This window comes from Lissotriton vulgaris, chromosome 8 (genome assembly GCF_964263255.1).
Source record: "Lissotriton vulgaris chromosome 8, aLisVul1.2, whole genome shotgun sequence".
NCBI lineage: Eukaryota > Metazoa > Chordata > Amphibia > Caudata > Salamandridae > Lissotriton > Lissotriton vulgaris.
This window is the reverse complement of record NC_141696.1, coordinates 579,960,468-579,976,090: the sequence shown is the minus strand read 5'-3', so window position 1 is coordinate 579,976,090 and position 15,623 is coordinate 579,960,468. Positions and strand designations below refer to the sequence as shown.

General features: G+C 46.7%; 1 protein-coding gene across 2 annotated transcripts in view; it reads left to right on the top strand.

Annotated features, from left to right (window-relative positions):
* Window positions 1–7,961: 7,961 nt before the first annotated feature.
* The window catches only part of ARL13B (ARF like GTPase 13B), an 836,406-nt gene continuing 828,744 nt past the window's right edge, over window positions 7,962–15,623 (top strand). Inside the window, exon 1 of one of the 2 annotated variants that reach the window (XM_086934423.1) lies at window positions 7,962–8,151. The gene's annotated coding sequence lies outside the window, so the exon portion shown is untranslated. The remainder of the gene's footprint in view (window positions 8,152–15,623) is intronic. The other variant, XM_086934422.1, reaches the window with a different exon arrangement.

Sequence of the window (15,623 nt, the reverse complement as noted above, 5' to 3'; positions counted from 1 at the left end):
CATGACCTATCCAAACCCTTAAAAGGCTCTTTAGAGTACTTGCGCATATATGTGACCACAGTAGGGTCTACATCTAGCGTGGAAGCAAGCTTGTCTGAAAGGTCAGGGCGAGGGCATTCCGAGCGTAAACGAGCTCGCACATCTTTTTCAAAAGGGGAACGGATGTGGGATTGGACATATTCAGCCACCTCGGGGGATGGCAACCAAGCAGAGGAATTGGGATGAATGATGTCCGCAGGATTAAATGTCAAAACCTTAGGAGAAGGTGGTGCATCAACATAGTGCACCTTCCGAGATTGCTTGGATGGGGGAGGCTTAGTAGAGTCAGAGGACGTGGAAGAAGAAGATGGCCCATCATCTGTGTCGGACGGGGGGTCCGAACGGGCAGGCGCAGCACGCTTCCTCGATGAAGGAGCAGAGAGGGTTTTTGACAATTTAGCAAATTTGGTTTTGTGAGGCTTCTTTGGCGATTTTTTGCTACGACTAGAGGTAGGAGGCACCCAACCCTGTTGGGCTGCATAGTCAGAAAGATGTTTTTTCAATGGCGCAATCGCCTGAAACAATGCCTGGCCCATATAATCATCCAGGGACGCTGAAGGCTCATCCTCCTCATAATAATCCTCACCTTCCTCATCATAGTAATTCGCCATGGTGACAAAGACCACCAAATACAGCCCACAGGAAGGGAAAGTGATAAGTTTTTCTGAAGTTATAAAAGGCAAAGCCAAATTGGGGGAGTGGCACCCCTAGTGCAAGTCTTTAAATGCAGGAAAAACCTGACCAAAAATACAATTTCCCGTGGAGGGAGGACTCGCACTGAATACCAGCAATTTTTGCCACTCTAGGCAGAGCCTACGCAGATTTATACAACCCTCAATAAAAATAATTGCAAGAGGGCGTCAGGGAGCTGAGGCGGCAGCACCAAAGGGCAGGCGTCGAAGAACACCAGATGTTTCCTCCGTCTGAGGCAAGCTGACGACTGAGGAAAACACACGCCTTCACCGGGCATGTAAACAAAGCTCTCACGCATGCGCGAAGCCGCTGCCGAATAGGATGAGACGCGCGAGGCAGCGCGTCCCAGCCAGCTCCCGCTCCCACTCCACACCAAACAATAAACAACGCGAAATGCGCGTTGAGGAACCCAGGAGGTGAACACACGCTCCTATACCAGAAAATGCAAACGAAGTCAGCGACCTCGCACAACACGACAAACGAGGTCAGCGACCTCGAACCAACACACCGAGCGGCGTAGAAAGAGCGCAAACAGCGCGAAAACGAAGCACAAGTCAGAGCAAGTAAGTGCTGCAATTATCAATAAACACAATGCATAAACATCAATGTAATGAAATAAAGGCACTTAATTGGCTGCGAAGCAACAAAGAGGAAGTGTTCACCTCTATGACCCTATTTATACTATCTCATACTCTATGGTTACCCTGGGTTTATGGGTAATGTAGTTTATTTCTTTACTGCGTACTGATTGGCTGCTGTGTTTTCAGTAAAGAAATTGAGAAAGCATAATCGGAGCCTCCGTCCTGCCATAGAATTCAAAATTTGCAAACATTCGTGACAAGAATTTTCAATTCTATTAAGGACTAGGAGGCGAGGATTATGCTTAGTCTCATTTCTTTACTGACACATAGCAGCCAATCACAATACAGTAAAGAAAAAACAGAAACAGGGCAACCATAGAGTACACCCATAGTATATAAACAGTCTCAGAGGTAACCACTTCCTCTTTCTTTGTCCAAAATCCAGTAAGAAGAATCAAGTAAACATCAGAACATCAATCGAAAGGACCAAAATCTGAACGTGGAGGCGGAGGAACTTCCAAGAGCCACAGGAACAGAAGCAGGCCAACGAGGAGCAGAAACTCGCAGCAGAACGACCATAAGGGCTGAGCCGGAGGAACCTCACTTGGGATCAGAACCTGAAACAAGATACAAAGCCGTAATACACATCCTGTGTAATCATGAGCAAATAAGGGTGGGTAAAGAAAATATCAAAGCAATTATCACATTTCATTAGGAAAAAATCCATGAAGCAATGCATAGTAACAACATAATAGATACATGCATATATAACGGGTGGGATAATCCTCGCCTCCTAGTCCTTAATAGAATTGAAAATTCTTGTCACGAATGTTTGCAAATTTTGAATTCTATGTCAGGACAGGAGGCTCCGATTATGCTTTTTTAAAGCTGATCAACCACCACAGAAGCAACACTATCGATAGGCTTAAAGTAAAAAGTTTTAAACACAGAAGCAGAGGACCAATCTGCAGCTTTCATGATATCAAACAGAGTTACACCCATGGAATAAGCTTTGGACGCCATCGCTCCACGTGCAGAGTGCGCGCCAAACACAGAAACATCAATTCCAGCTTCAGACATAAGCCCTCGCACCCAGCGCGCCAATGTAGCTGGAGAAACAGGTCGAAAAGGCTTTTGTAATGCAATCAGCAGTGGACCCTGCATGTCCGAGCGCAAAGAAGCAGTACTCACCTCGTAATCCTTCAGGCATTGAACCACACAAAGGTTGGGGTGAGAAGGAAAAGAAGGATAAGAAATAGAAGGTGTATTAGATTTGGTACGTCTGGAGAGACGAAAGGAAACACCTTCAGGAGTGAAGGAACGACCCGCCAGATCCAAAGCGTGCACATCCGACACGCGCTTACAAGAAACCAGACATAGCAACATAGTTAGTTTCGCGGAAAGTTGCTTGCGAGATAAAGAAGCATTGGAAGGCCAGGCCTCCAAAAATCTGAGGACAACAGAAACATCCCACAAAGTAACATATTTAGGGGTGGGAGGTTTCGCAAAACGAACTCCTTTAAGCAACCTGGAAACAAAAGGATGTTCACCCACGGGCTTCCCATCTATGTGGGCATGACCCGCCGAGATAGCAGACCGGAAACCGTTAACAGTCGAATAAGCCAGACCAGAGGTGGCCAAGGAAGCCAGAAAATTAACAATCATGCTGATATCTGCTGAAACGGGATCAACTTGTTGTTGTGAACACCAATCACACCAACGCTTCCAAGACCCCTTATACCGTTTGTGAGTAGTGGGAGCCCAGGCTTCACTAAGGAGCTTGGAAGCGTCGCCTGAAAGGCCTGGGAGCGACCAGCGTTCCCCGAGATCCTCCACGCGAGAAGAGGAAGGGAGCCTGAGAGGATCAGGGGATGAGGACCTCCGAGAGGGTCCAACAGGAGATTCCACAATGGGGGAAGGAGAAACGGTGGGGCCGAACACATTTCTAGAAGGACCGGAAACCACGCTTGAGCCCTCCAGAGAGGGGCAATCAGAATCAGATCCGTCTGAAATCGTTTGGAGTAGGCCAATACCCTGGGAATCATTAGAAATGGAGGAAAGGCATAACATAGGGTCGCTGGCCACCGCTGGAGAAAGGCATCCGTGGCCAGAGCCTGAGGGTCCGGTCTCCAACTGTAAAAATGCGGAAGTTGCGCATTGAGGCGTGAGGCAAAGAGATCTAGATGACAAGGACCCCAACGCCGATGGAGAGCACGGAAGACCCGGGGATGCAGCCTCCAATCGCTGAAATCCCGAAGGTGCCTGGAGTGCCAGTCCGCTATCTGATTGTGGCATCCCGGGAGGTACTCCGCAATAACAGTGATCTTGTTCTGCAGACAGAAGTGCCAAAAATCTTTGGCGATCTCCGCCAGGATCCTGGACCTGGTCCCGCCCAGTTTGTTCACATAGCGGACTGCCGAGACATTGTCCATCCGAAGAAGGACACAACAACTGGTCTGTAGAGGAGAAAAACATTTGATCGCAAAAGAGCCCGCCAGGAGCTCCAGACAGTTGATATGAAGCTTCAATTCCTGAGGGGACCAACGACCCCCGGTCGAGACCGAGCCGCAACGGGCTCCCCAGCCCCAACGACTGGCATCGGATTCTATCACCAGATCCGGAGACACACCGAAGAGGGCCCTGCCGTTCCAGGCCTCCATGTGGTCCAACCACCACTGCATCTCCCACCGGACCTCCTCCGTAAGAGGAATCTGATCGGAATATCTGAGCCCTTTCCGGAGATGAAGAATTTTCAGGCGCTGCATCGCCCTGTAATGAAGGGGACCCGGAAAAATCGCCTGGATGGAGGACGCCAGGAGACCGACTACCCGCGCCAACGACCTCAATGACACAGTCGGTCTGGAAATAACAGATGTCAACTCTCTCTTGATATAACGCATCTTTTGGTTGGGTAAGAGAAGCTGACAAGCAACCGAGTCGATCTGAAAACCCAGGAAATCGATACGCTGGGCCGGTACCAAAACCGATTTCTGGACATTGATTAGAAACCCCAGAGATTGTAAAAGTGTGATGGATAATTCCAGATGATGAAGAAGTTTGAGAGGACAATCCGCCATAAGGAGAATATCGTCCAGATAAATAATCAGCCTGACACCCAGTGACCGAAGATGTTCCACCACAGGTCTCAACAGCTTCGTAAAACACCATGGAGCTGACGATAGACCGAACGGGAGAACCTGATACTCGTACCAGACTCCCTGCCAGAGGAACTGGAGAAAACGGCGATGAGGTTTGTAAATCGGGACCGAAAGATAAGCATCCTTGAGGTCCAGCCTGACCATCCAATCCCCTTCTCGAAGGAGATCCCTCAACAGATGGATGCCCTCCATCTTGAAATGGCGATAGACTACTTCGCCGTTGAAGTCCTTCAGGTTGAGAACAAGACGAGCACCGCCCCCTTTCTTCTCGACCAGAAAGACAGAACTGGCAAACCCTTTCGGATGACGGGTGGTTGGAATCACCGCCCCTTTTTGTAGAAGGGAATCTATCTCCTCTGAGAGACAAACCTGATCCTGAAGAGAAAAACTTAGACAAGGAGGGGGACAAGTCTGACGCACCGGGTGATAGAATTCTATTCTGAACCCCTGAACAGTTTGTAGCACCCAAGCATCGCCGGAGAGCATGCGCCAATTCTGCAGGAAAGATTGAATGCGACCCCCCAACATCACATCGCATGCGCGAATCAGGCTCACCTGTAGAGTGGGAATCTTGGTATTGTCCCTGATGACCACCGGAACGTCCCTTGCCATACTGGCCCTTTCCCTTTCTGGAAGGGTAAAAGTTGGCGCGGGTGGAGTAGCCAGAGTCGTATTGGCCACCACGATGCTGCGATCCACCCTTCTGGGACTGCTGTTGAGAACCGCGGCCGAACGACCGTCCCCTTTGTCGTCCGGCCTTGCTGAAAACCGGACGCATGGCCCGGCGCAAGGAGGCTTGTGCTTTGTCAATGCCGCTAAAGGCAGAAACAAACTTAGTCAATTCCTTTAGGAAAGGTTGGCCAAAAAGGAGACCCTGCGCCTCTAGACCTGCCTCAGAGGTGGCCAGCTCTGCCAACTTTGGATCCAGCTTCAGGAGGATGGAACGTCGACGTTCTGCTGATATGGCACAATTGACGTTCCCAAACATACATACAGCTCTTTGTGCCCATTCGATTAGCTCGTCAGGGTTAACTGTCGCCGCGGCCTCCTTGGCCTTGAAACCAAGGTCCAGGATCTTGGATAAGGGACCCAACATGTCCATTAGTTTGTCTTGACAAGACCGCCAGGAGCGGTCCAAGCCTTTCTTGGGGTCTTTAGAATATTTTTTAAGATAGGTGACCATCATAGGGTCCACCTCCGGCGTTTCAGCAATATGGTCTGACAGGTCAGGCCTCGGGCACTCTGAGCGCAGCCGAGCGCGAACAGACGCGTCAAAAGGTTGGCGAACATGCGCCTCCAGGTAAGCTGCTACCGCTGGAGCGGGGAGCCATGACGTGGAATTTGGGTGGACAATGTCCTCAGGTTCAAAATTGAGAAGGGGGGGACGCTCAAGGGCGTCAACAAAATGCTCCTTACGGAGACGTTTCCTAGGAGGAGAGTCATGACCTGAAGAGGCTTGACCATGGTCTGACTCCTCCGCACAAAGAGACATAGAAGACCTGGATTTGTCAGAAGATAAAACCTTCGCCAGTCTCTGAAAATCCAATTTGTGGGGGTTACCAGGAGACTTTGCAGATTTTTGCGAAGGAGGCAACCAGCCTTGTTGAATGGCATATTCATTAAGATGGCGTTTTAGTGGATTAATGGCTCTCACCAGAGCCTTGTTGACGGAATGCTGAACACCTTTATCCAACTCCTCCACTAAGTCATATTCCAGAGAAGTATCTTCCTCCTCCTCATAATAACAGTCTTCATCCTCTTCATAATATCCAGCCATTGCAACAATGTGCAAAAGTCAATGCCCACAAGACTGCAGAAATATATGGGGTACCAGAGATACCAGTAAAGGGGGAGTGTGACCCCAAAGCAGGCTTAACTGAGGTAAACTCGAGTAAGAAAAAACAATTCAAATGTGGAGGGAGAAAGCCTGCCGTCAAAACACTCTAGGCAGAGCCTATGCACAAAAAATATACAACCGAAGCTCTTTCCTGAGCTCCGGCGTCAAGCGGGGTCAACAGTTCAGGGCTGTGGGCTGAGCGCAGATGAAACAGCGGTCCTTCACTCAACCGGCAGGCGGGCGTGTGAAGAAACGCCTCGAGCCGGAAATAAAGCAGCGCGCATGCGCGACACTGAATGCCACTGAAAACAACACCGGCTCGAGAGCGCTCGCGCTCCCAACACGAGCCGCGGACCCCTACTCCCGCTCCACCAAAAGCGACCGGCACCAACGGCCAGGCACTGGGAGGCGAGCAACGCGCTCCCAACAAACTCGCCGAGAAACGGACGACACTGTCAACAAATACCGGCACACCGAAAGGCGGACCAGACAATTAAAGCATGCACAAGCCGCGCGCAGGTTGGAAGAAGCGCAAGATAAGGCAAGTGCACAATTAAATATAACAATAGTCACAACAGCACTAGAAGCATGAAAAGGTAAATAGACTTAACTGGCTGCGGAGCAGCAAAGAAAGAGGAAGTGGTTACCTCTGAGACTGTTTATATACTATGGGTGTACTCTATGGTTGCCCTGTTTCTGTTTTTTCTTTACTGTATTGTGATTGGCTGCTATGTGTCAGTAAAGAAATGAGACTAAGCATAATCGGAGCCTCCTGTCCTGACATAGAATTGCAGATCACACCACAAACCAGCGACGCTCTTCTAGCTGTGGGTAAAGTTGACATGGAATAAAGAACTCTCTTCGGACGTGTTTCCATTAAACTCTGTTTGACAGCCTTCCTGCGTCCTCCAGTCTTTCCTACAAACTCCTTAAACTTAAACAACGATTCTGGAGTGATATATCCATACTTAACACAATAAGCAATCTGAAGCCTTGGCAGCTATGATACAAATTCTCAACATTTCCCCCAAAAAACTGTGGTAAACCTAGCTGTGAAGTCAGCTTAAAACTATAAACAGTTCTGGGAAAAGATTGTGGTTGATGATCTCAACTTGTACCAATCAACCAAACGTTTCACCACGCGAGAGATTGGAGTAGCACCACAGAAGTGTTCACAGTGCATCGGAAAGGATCACAACAGTGGTACCTTCAAAATACAAAGATAAGGAAATACAAATTATACGTGTACAATAAATATGAAAGCGCATTAGTCCCCGGAAGAGCAAAAATAACCTCAAAATATCGACACAATACTAAAAGAAACGAAAAAGCCAACGAGTTCCGAAGATTCTCTTCGATCGCTTACTTCTGTCTGTTCCTCTGTAAGGGAGGAGTTTATTTCCCACTAAAGACCCACGGACAATTGATTAAAAAAATCACGCGAAGCCAAATGATTTAACTGCACTGGAGTTGTATGCAGCGACCGAAACTTGTAAACGGTGGCCCATGAGAATCGCAGGCGAGCAGGGCACTGCGGTTTGTGTTGTGTCACACAAACTTTACGGCAGGTCCGTCGTGCGTCGAACTGCCGAAAGCCACACGGTCTATTTCTACGTCACGAGCGTAAACGCTCGCATTCAGTTCGCCATCCATCCCTCCGAAGCAGCTCCCGACTCTGACTCTCCGCCCCCATTAGGCCCCACCCTGCGCGCCGCCTCCGAAGACCGTCCGGAGTGTATGCAGGGCCCGGACCGGCCTCCGCGCCTCCGACTGGGTGGCCCTCCCGCTCAGGCATTTGAGCCAGCATGGCCTGCCGTGTCCTCGTTGGTCCACTATGAAAGAGGTAAGGAGACACCGACTTGTTCAGACGGCTACGCCGGACGAGGTGCTCTGCTCCCAACAGAGCTCCTTGTTCAGACGGCTACGCCGGACGAGGTGCTCTGCTCCCAACAGAGCTCTGGGAGGGCGGTTCTTGCTCCTTATTTAATTAATCCTTTCCAAGACAACAGGATGCGCAGCGGTGGCAACTGCCAGGCTTCTATTACAGTACACTAAAAAGCATCGGATGCAAAGGGACACTTGCGCCCTTATTTTGGGTACGAGTTTTGATTTATAAATGTCCCCTTGTGCTATACTCATTAACACGTTTCTTGAAAATCCAGTTTTGTCTAATAGTTATGTTTAATTGATGTATTTAGGACGGTGAATTGCCTACGCTGAGCACGCATGTGTGTTAACGAGCCCATGCTGTTTACTTCCATTATGTTGCCGTGTGGTGGGATTGTGAACAATTATTTAACTTTAAAGTAGAGCGAAATTACGTTTTCTGGGGTTGTGAGGACAGTTATTCAGTAGTGTCTTAGGCAGCGTGTGTATGGTGCACTCTCATTCAACTGACACTGGGCCAGTGGTCTTGACCTGGTGGAGGCGCAGTTTCCACCTGTAGCTACGTGTTTTACCTCCGAGTCTTTTCTCTTAGGGGGACCTTGACTAAAGAATGGCTGGTATTGTCCAACTTAACTTTATCTGCATGAACCCATCGCTTTTAACTGCATATATGTTACTGAAGAAAGTAAACACGCCAAGCTGTATGCAGTAATGCTTCGATTACTTGCTGTTAATTTTATCACTCTGATTTCTTCTCTCGCTTGACTTCTTTACATATTGATGCCCTCATTCGACATCCCTTTTCCCAGCATAAAAACTCTTCCCCCCCCCCCCCCTCTCCTACCTTCTGTATTGTCAACAAGCTCCACTGAACCCAGTAGGCCTAGGCATACCGGGAGGGAGGGTGTAAGGAAGGTGATCGGAGGACTTGGAGTAATATAATTGAAGCATTACCCCTCGTCGTCCTTGCTTATCCTCCTTACATGTTGAGATGCATCCAAGCCAAAGAAAGCAAGGACAACTGACTAAATGCAGAAAACATCCATTAATTTCATGAAGAAAACCATGGTACTTCCCCGCAGACAAAACCTTAGACCCAAAAAGATCCACCACTGTAGGACCCTGAGTGGCTATAGTTTTTGATAAATATAGACTCGATCTTTCAAGTGGCTGCCCTACGAACTTTAGCCAAGGAAGCCCCCTGACACTCAGCCATGGAAGTCAACAATCCTCGAATTGACCTACCTTGAACCCCAATGGAGATGGGACGCAAAACTGAGAATAAGCCAAGGCAATCTGAGTATGAATCCACCTGCTCAAGGCTTGCGTGGCTGGCTTGCAACCCTTTCTGGCAGACCCAGAGTTAACAATGAGAAATCTCTCCAGGTAAAAAAGTCTAATCTCGTCACAAGATTGTGAGTCAGGGCAGAAAACTGGTAGAATAACTTCCGGTTGGGAATGAAAAAACGCATTGACTTTGGGAACAAACCCAGGACCCGGTCTCAAAACTAACCTATCTTCAAATATCTGTAGAAAGGGGGCTCTACAGGAAAGTGCCCTCAGTTCTCCCAATCTCAGGGCCTCGTAATGGGTACGAGGAGAAATACCATCAGCATAAGAGACCTGAGATCAGTGGAATTTCCGGTTCAAAAGGGAAGTAAAACAAAGCCTGTACCATCAGAGGTAAGTCCCAGGAAGGACAGGCTGGCAACTTCTTAGGATCAATATTAGAAAAACCCGTAAACAATTTCTGGAGCAGATCCAGGGAATCCTCCAGATTACCCCCAATAAACCTAACTAGCCCTAATCTCTTTCACTGTAGCCTCCAATATGAAGGATAAAGCCCCAAAGCGAACCCATCCTGTAGAAACTGAAGAATCTGAGGAAGAGAAGCAGACTGTGATGATGGTACATTACTGTGATAGTAATTTCTATGTTGTGTGTTCTGTATTTGTGGTGCTTTAATTCTCACTGTTGTGCCTGCGATAAACCTGCTATTCTTTGATTCTTGGCCCTGGACTGTGTGCACGTCAGTTGTTTCAAAAGTGACTTCTAGGCAGTTAGACAGAAAGGCACTGGACGTGGACGCACTCCCATGGGCTTTTGCTTTATGGAATTAAACACAGAAGAAATTAAACCGATTTGCCTTCAGCCTATTTATTTGTGAATACCCTCACTTAACATCTGGTGACAAGTTGTTCTTACCCTGCAAGCCTCCACCGATTTTGTGATTTTTCCTTGTTTCCTCCTGGAGAGTGCTGTTGCTTCATTTCTTGAAGGGAAGCTGCTTCAGATTCATTTTGAGTTTCAGCTGCTGATGCTTTCTGCGCTCAACGTTCTAGTGTTGGCAACTTCAATAAAAAAAATATTTTCAGTAATATTTATTTTGGGGATTGTTTCCTGGATTACTGGCTCATGCACTGGTGTGTGGCCAAGCGTCCTTTGAAAGGGACATCAGTTTCTTCATGTTACTTCAAGTGCCCCATCATATGACTGGCATCGTCACAACCCCATGCATGGTGGCCATCTTGTATTGGGCCTTTTCGCACTCATTGCTATTTGGAAGGAGGCATTTTAGCCTTCTCATTTCCAGGCTATCATTGGAGATGAGCACATTTCTTTTTGATGTGCTAAACATTTGGTCTAACCTTCCTCGGACATGACTTTGCCAACTTTGCGGTGGGTGCTTTCCCATAATGTTATTGTTGTTTTGGGAACTTTTTGCTATATTAATATAAAAATGTGTGGTTTACTCTGTGCTTATTACACATTATGGCTAATTCTCAACAAGTTGTTCAACTTGCACCATTTTTGCCTGGGAAACCAAGAATACTGTGGAAAATTTGGTTTAGCTCATTTGAAAACTTTGTGGTGGCTACTGATGCAGAAACACATTAATTGAAGAGAAAATTAGCTCTACTTTTCAGTTATCTAGGCAGCGATTTTCGGCAAATATTCAACAACTAGCAGCCGTCCCGACCTTGTCCGGGAGCAATCAGGCTTCGCCTGCCCCGACATTGGCCAGCAGCCCAGGCCCCCGTCTCCCAGCTGCCCTGACCCCCGCCTGCCCTGACATTGTCCTCCGGAGGCTTACCTCACACAATTATGCCAGAGGCCCAGTGTTGCAGTGGTGGCCAGCAGCAGCGCCTGAGGCACTGGGGAGCTTTCTGGGTAAGGGGGGCCCTGGCGCTCTGTTTGCAGGGAGGCGAGGATGAGCAGAGGTTGCAGGGATAAGAGTAGGAGTTCACAGAGTATGGAGCGGCCGGCGGGAGTCGGGAGCTTGAGCACAATTATGCCAGAGGGTCCCCCGCCTGCCCCGACATTGTCCCCCGGAGCCTTTTTGTTGTACCTCCGCGTGCCCCGACCCCCGCCTGCCCCGACATTGTCCCCCGGAGCCTTACCTCAGCCGCCGCTCCTCAGTTCAGTGCTCCTCGCCGCTCCGCTGCGGCTCACCGCCTGTGCGCCGCTCGTCAGTGCTCCTCCCCCGCGCCATGTCCGCCGCTCCTCAGTTCAGTGCTCCTCGCCGCTCCGCCGGTCTGCTCTGCTCACCGCCTGTGTGCTGCTCGTCCGTGCTCCTCCCCCGCGCCATGTCCGCCGCTCCTCCTCGCGTTCTTGGACGCTGCTCCTCCTGGCGCTCCTGGACGACTTCAGCACGAGGTCGCCGCCGGCGCTACTTCGAGGGGACTACTTTTTTTTTTTAAATGTACATTTTTTAAATATAACGTATTTTTTAAATTTATATAGCCTATGTCCATCTGCACACCCTGTTGATTCCAACGATGTATCGGGTGTGTGGATTGGCGCTGTGGTTCCCGAGTTTACCCGCCTCAAAGCCTCAAAGTTCTTCCTTTATAATAGTAGTATAGATTTACCACCTTTTGAACCCTTCCTCCGGTGATGCTGATAACTAGAATGTGTATACTGAGGCCGTACAAAGGTTAAATTAGAACTTGTTGGAACAAACCAGTGTCATGTTGGAACGTTTTTAATATTATGAAATGAAAGCAGGAAGTAGATGAAACTGTAAGAGAGTACATAATGGCTCTTAGAAACTTGGCATCTAACTGCTATTTTGGTACAGCACTTGAAACATATATCCAGGATTAATATGTATATAGTTGCTTGTCTTAAGAAAATGCAAGAGCGGATCCTGAGTTATCTTGCTGAATTAATAGATATGGCAATGGGAGTTGAATGGGCTATTGTTTCATCTAAATGTATTGATAATGAGTATCCCAGTTACTCTACATTTAGTTTGGTACATGATGCGGAGTCTGTTAACGTGGTTTCTTTTAGAAACGGGGTGAACAGTTGTTCCTAAGAGGTCTGGTACCGTATGCTTCAGGTGTGGTTCTCGCGCACGTCTGAGTAATAACCCGAATTGTCCAGGTCTTGGAAAGAAATTACAAGTGTTGCAAGTTTGGTCATTTCCAGCCAGTGTGCAGAGTGTAGTCCAAGTAAACAATGTTCATGCATATGATCAAAGTAAGGATGAATATGTGCACAGTGAATGTTTGCAGGACGAGTTTCAAAAATTGCTGCTAACCATTGATGTAGGTGTGTCCACTCCAAGCTAAAGGTTCATTTTGTCAAGTTTTGCTTGGGGGTATGACTGAATACGATGGCAATTTCTGTTGCTTCTGTCACAATTATTTCTGATCAACTTTCACACAAGCATTGGTCCTCTAAGGTGGAACTACAACAAACCTTAGTCCTAAAGCTTATGGAGATAACATTTTTATGTTTGGCTATTTTGTAGAGCATGTGTTTCATTTGGGTAGACATGTTAAAACAAATGTTTGTGTAGCAATAAAGGGGAAAACATTGTTAGCGTGACCGGATCTTGCTCAAATGGGTTTGAAACTTGTTCCTGGTTCAGAGAATCCAGTTCAAGTAAATGATTAATAAGTTGCCCTAGTAACATATTAGGGAGATGGTGAAGAAGACGTACAAAATCTTTTAGGGAGTTTTCCTCGAGTTTTTGAATCTAAGATTGGTAGAATGTCAAGTTTGAACATGTTGTTATAAAGCTCAAACAGAATGCTATTCCAATATCTCACAAAGTCGGGCCAGTTCTCCTGAGCATAAGGAATGATCTAAAGCATTTATTCGACAAGTTAGTTCTTGAAGGTGTGATTAGCTCAACAGATTCCTCAGAATTGTGGTAGTGCGCAATAAAAGTGACTGATATGTGTTTATGTGCTGACTTGCGCACGTTTAATAAAAATATTATAGTTGACTGTCGCCCACTCCCTAAGATTCAGGATTTGCTTGCTATTGGAGGTTCTAAAGTGTTCATCCTTTTCGACTTAAGGTCTGCATATCATCGGATCCTGCAGAGCAGATCCTGCTCACCCCAGAATCAAGTGGTCTCACCACATTTGTAACCCTGTTTGAGGCATATACATTTCTTAGAATCCCGTTTGGTCCTGCCTCAGCTGCCAATTCTTTCAGAAATTTATGGATCACTTCTGGAAGGAATTGATGTTGTGCAGGCCTATCAGAACGATGTCCTGATTTTGGTTTTTCCTAAAGCAGCATCAGACATATGACAATTTTGACAGGTTTTAAACATCTTTAAAACTGTTGGGATCACTCTGGGGCATGTAAAGTGCAAATTGTTCACTGACAGTCTGGCCTATTTGGGTTACACTATAACTTCTTTGGCAATTAAACTACGTTTTCCCTCACTCAAGATATTTCAGAAGTCCCGCCTACTAAAGATAAGGACATATTGTTAAGCTCAATCCTGGGAATGAGTGAATATTATTCCAGGTTGTGCCTGGATATGCTCAGGTTGTTCAGCCTTTACGCTCTTTGCTTAAAAAGGGTGTCCCATTTTGTTGGGGGATTACCACATCTAATGAGGGCTTTCAGGAGGTGAATAATTTAATTCTTATAGCACCTGTTTTGTCATCGTATGTTGCTGGACAAAAATTTATTGTGACTGTTGATGCTACTCAGTACCACCTAGGTGCCGTGCTGTGTCCATGGATTTCAGGTGCTGAGCGTACCATTGGTTTTGCGTCCAGAAGCCTGAAACAAGCAAAGTCTCACTATAGTACGATTGAAAGAGAGGCTCTTGCCTGTTCTTGGACTGTAGAAAAATGAAAAACATTTTTGTGGGGAACACAATTCAAGATATTCACTGACCACAAACTGTTATTACATCTCTTAAATGGCAATGGAACTGGCAAGGCCTTTGCTTGAAAGAATTCAACTTTGTTTTTAGGTATATTGTTGGAGGGCAAAATGTCAGGGCGGACTGCCTATCCATATTGCCCCTGCAAAACACATTGCTAGATGCAGGATGATGTAGAATGTGTTGTTGCTAATGTTGATGACATGGTAGTCTCTTGGAGTGGTACGTTATAAGGATAGGTTGGATACATTTAAAGAAGGTGACGTTTTACGGACTACAATAGTCTTGGCAAGAAAAGTTTTTACCCAAGGAGCGATCACTTCCATTTCCTCTGAAAACAATTTGCACAAATGTCTAATGACCTGTCAATTACTAAGGGGATACTTATGCATGTTGATCTTAGCATTCCTTCACTGTCTCTGCGCACAAAACTCATTGAGGTCGCGCATGAAGGCCATTTAGGGGTTGGTGGTAAATGTAGAGTATCAAAACAGCATTTTTGGTGGCCTTCAATGGATAGTAATATGTTACAATTGATCAATAAATGTCAAACCTGTGTCTTCGTCTGATAAGCACTGGAGAACCACTCGCATCCCTTTGCATGTGGTGCCTATACCTGATGAGGCTTGGAGCAAACTTGGATTCGATTTTTCTGGTCTTTCTGATGTTTTGCCTTCCGACAAAAAGTATCTCATGGTCTTAGTGGACTATTAATCAAAATGGGTTGAATTTGAGTTTGCGCCCAACGCTCGTTAGTTTATTACATTTTTAAATAGGGTCTTCAACACTGAAGGCAGTCCAAAAGAATTGGTAACTGACAACATGGCTCATTTCGTGTCAGCTCAAATGAAGAATTTTCTGCTATCTCATCATGTCAAACATCTTGGGGTCGCTCTTTATTCCCCTTCTTTCAATGGACTTGTGGGACAAATGGACAGGTTTATGAAGGTGGGGATACAAACAGCCCTGGCCAGTAATGTGCCTTTAGAAATTCTGGCGCAGAAATATTCTCTTCTTACTAAATTACTCCACATTAAACTACTTGCATCTCTCCTTTCAATCCGTTGAGGAAAAGGGAACCCAGAGATATTTCTATCTTTATTAAATTGTTTTCACTGCAAAAAAGGGACAAGATGTTATGGTGATACATTACTGTCATAATCCTTTCTTTGTTGTGTACCGTTCCATGTGTTCTGTATTTGTGATGCTATGATTATCACAGTTGTGCTCGTGATAAACGTTGTTCTTTGATTCATGGCCCGTGACTGTGTGCACATCGGGTGTAT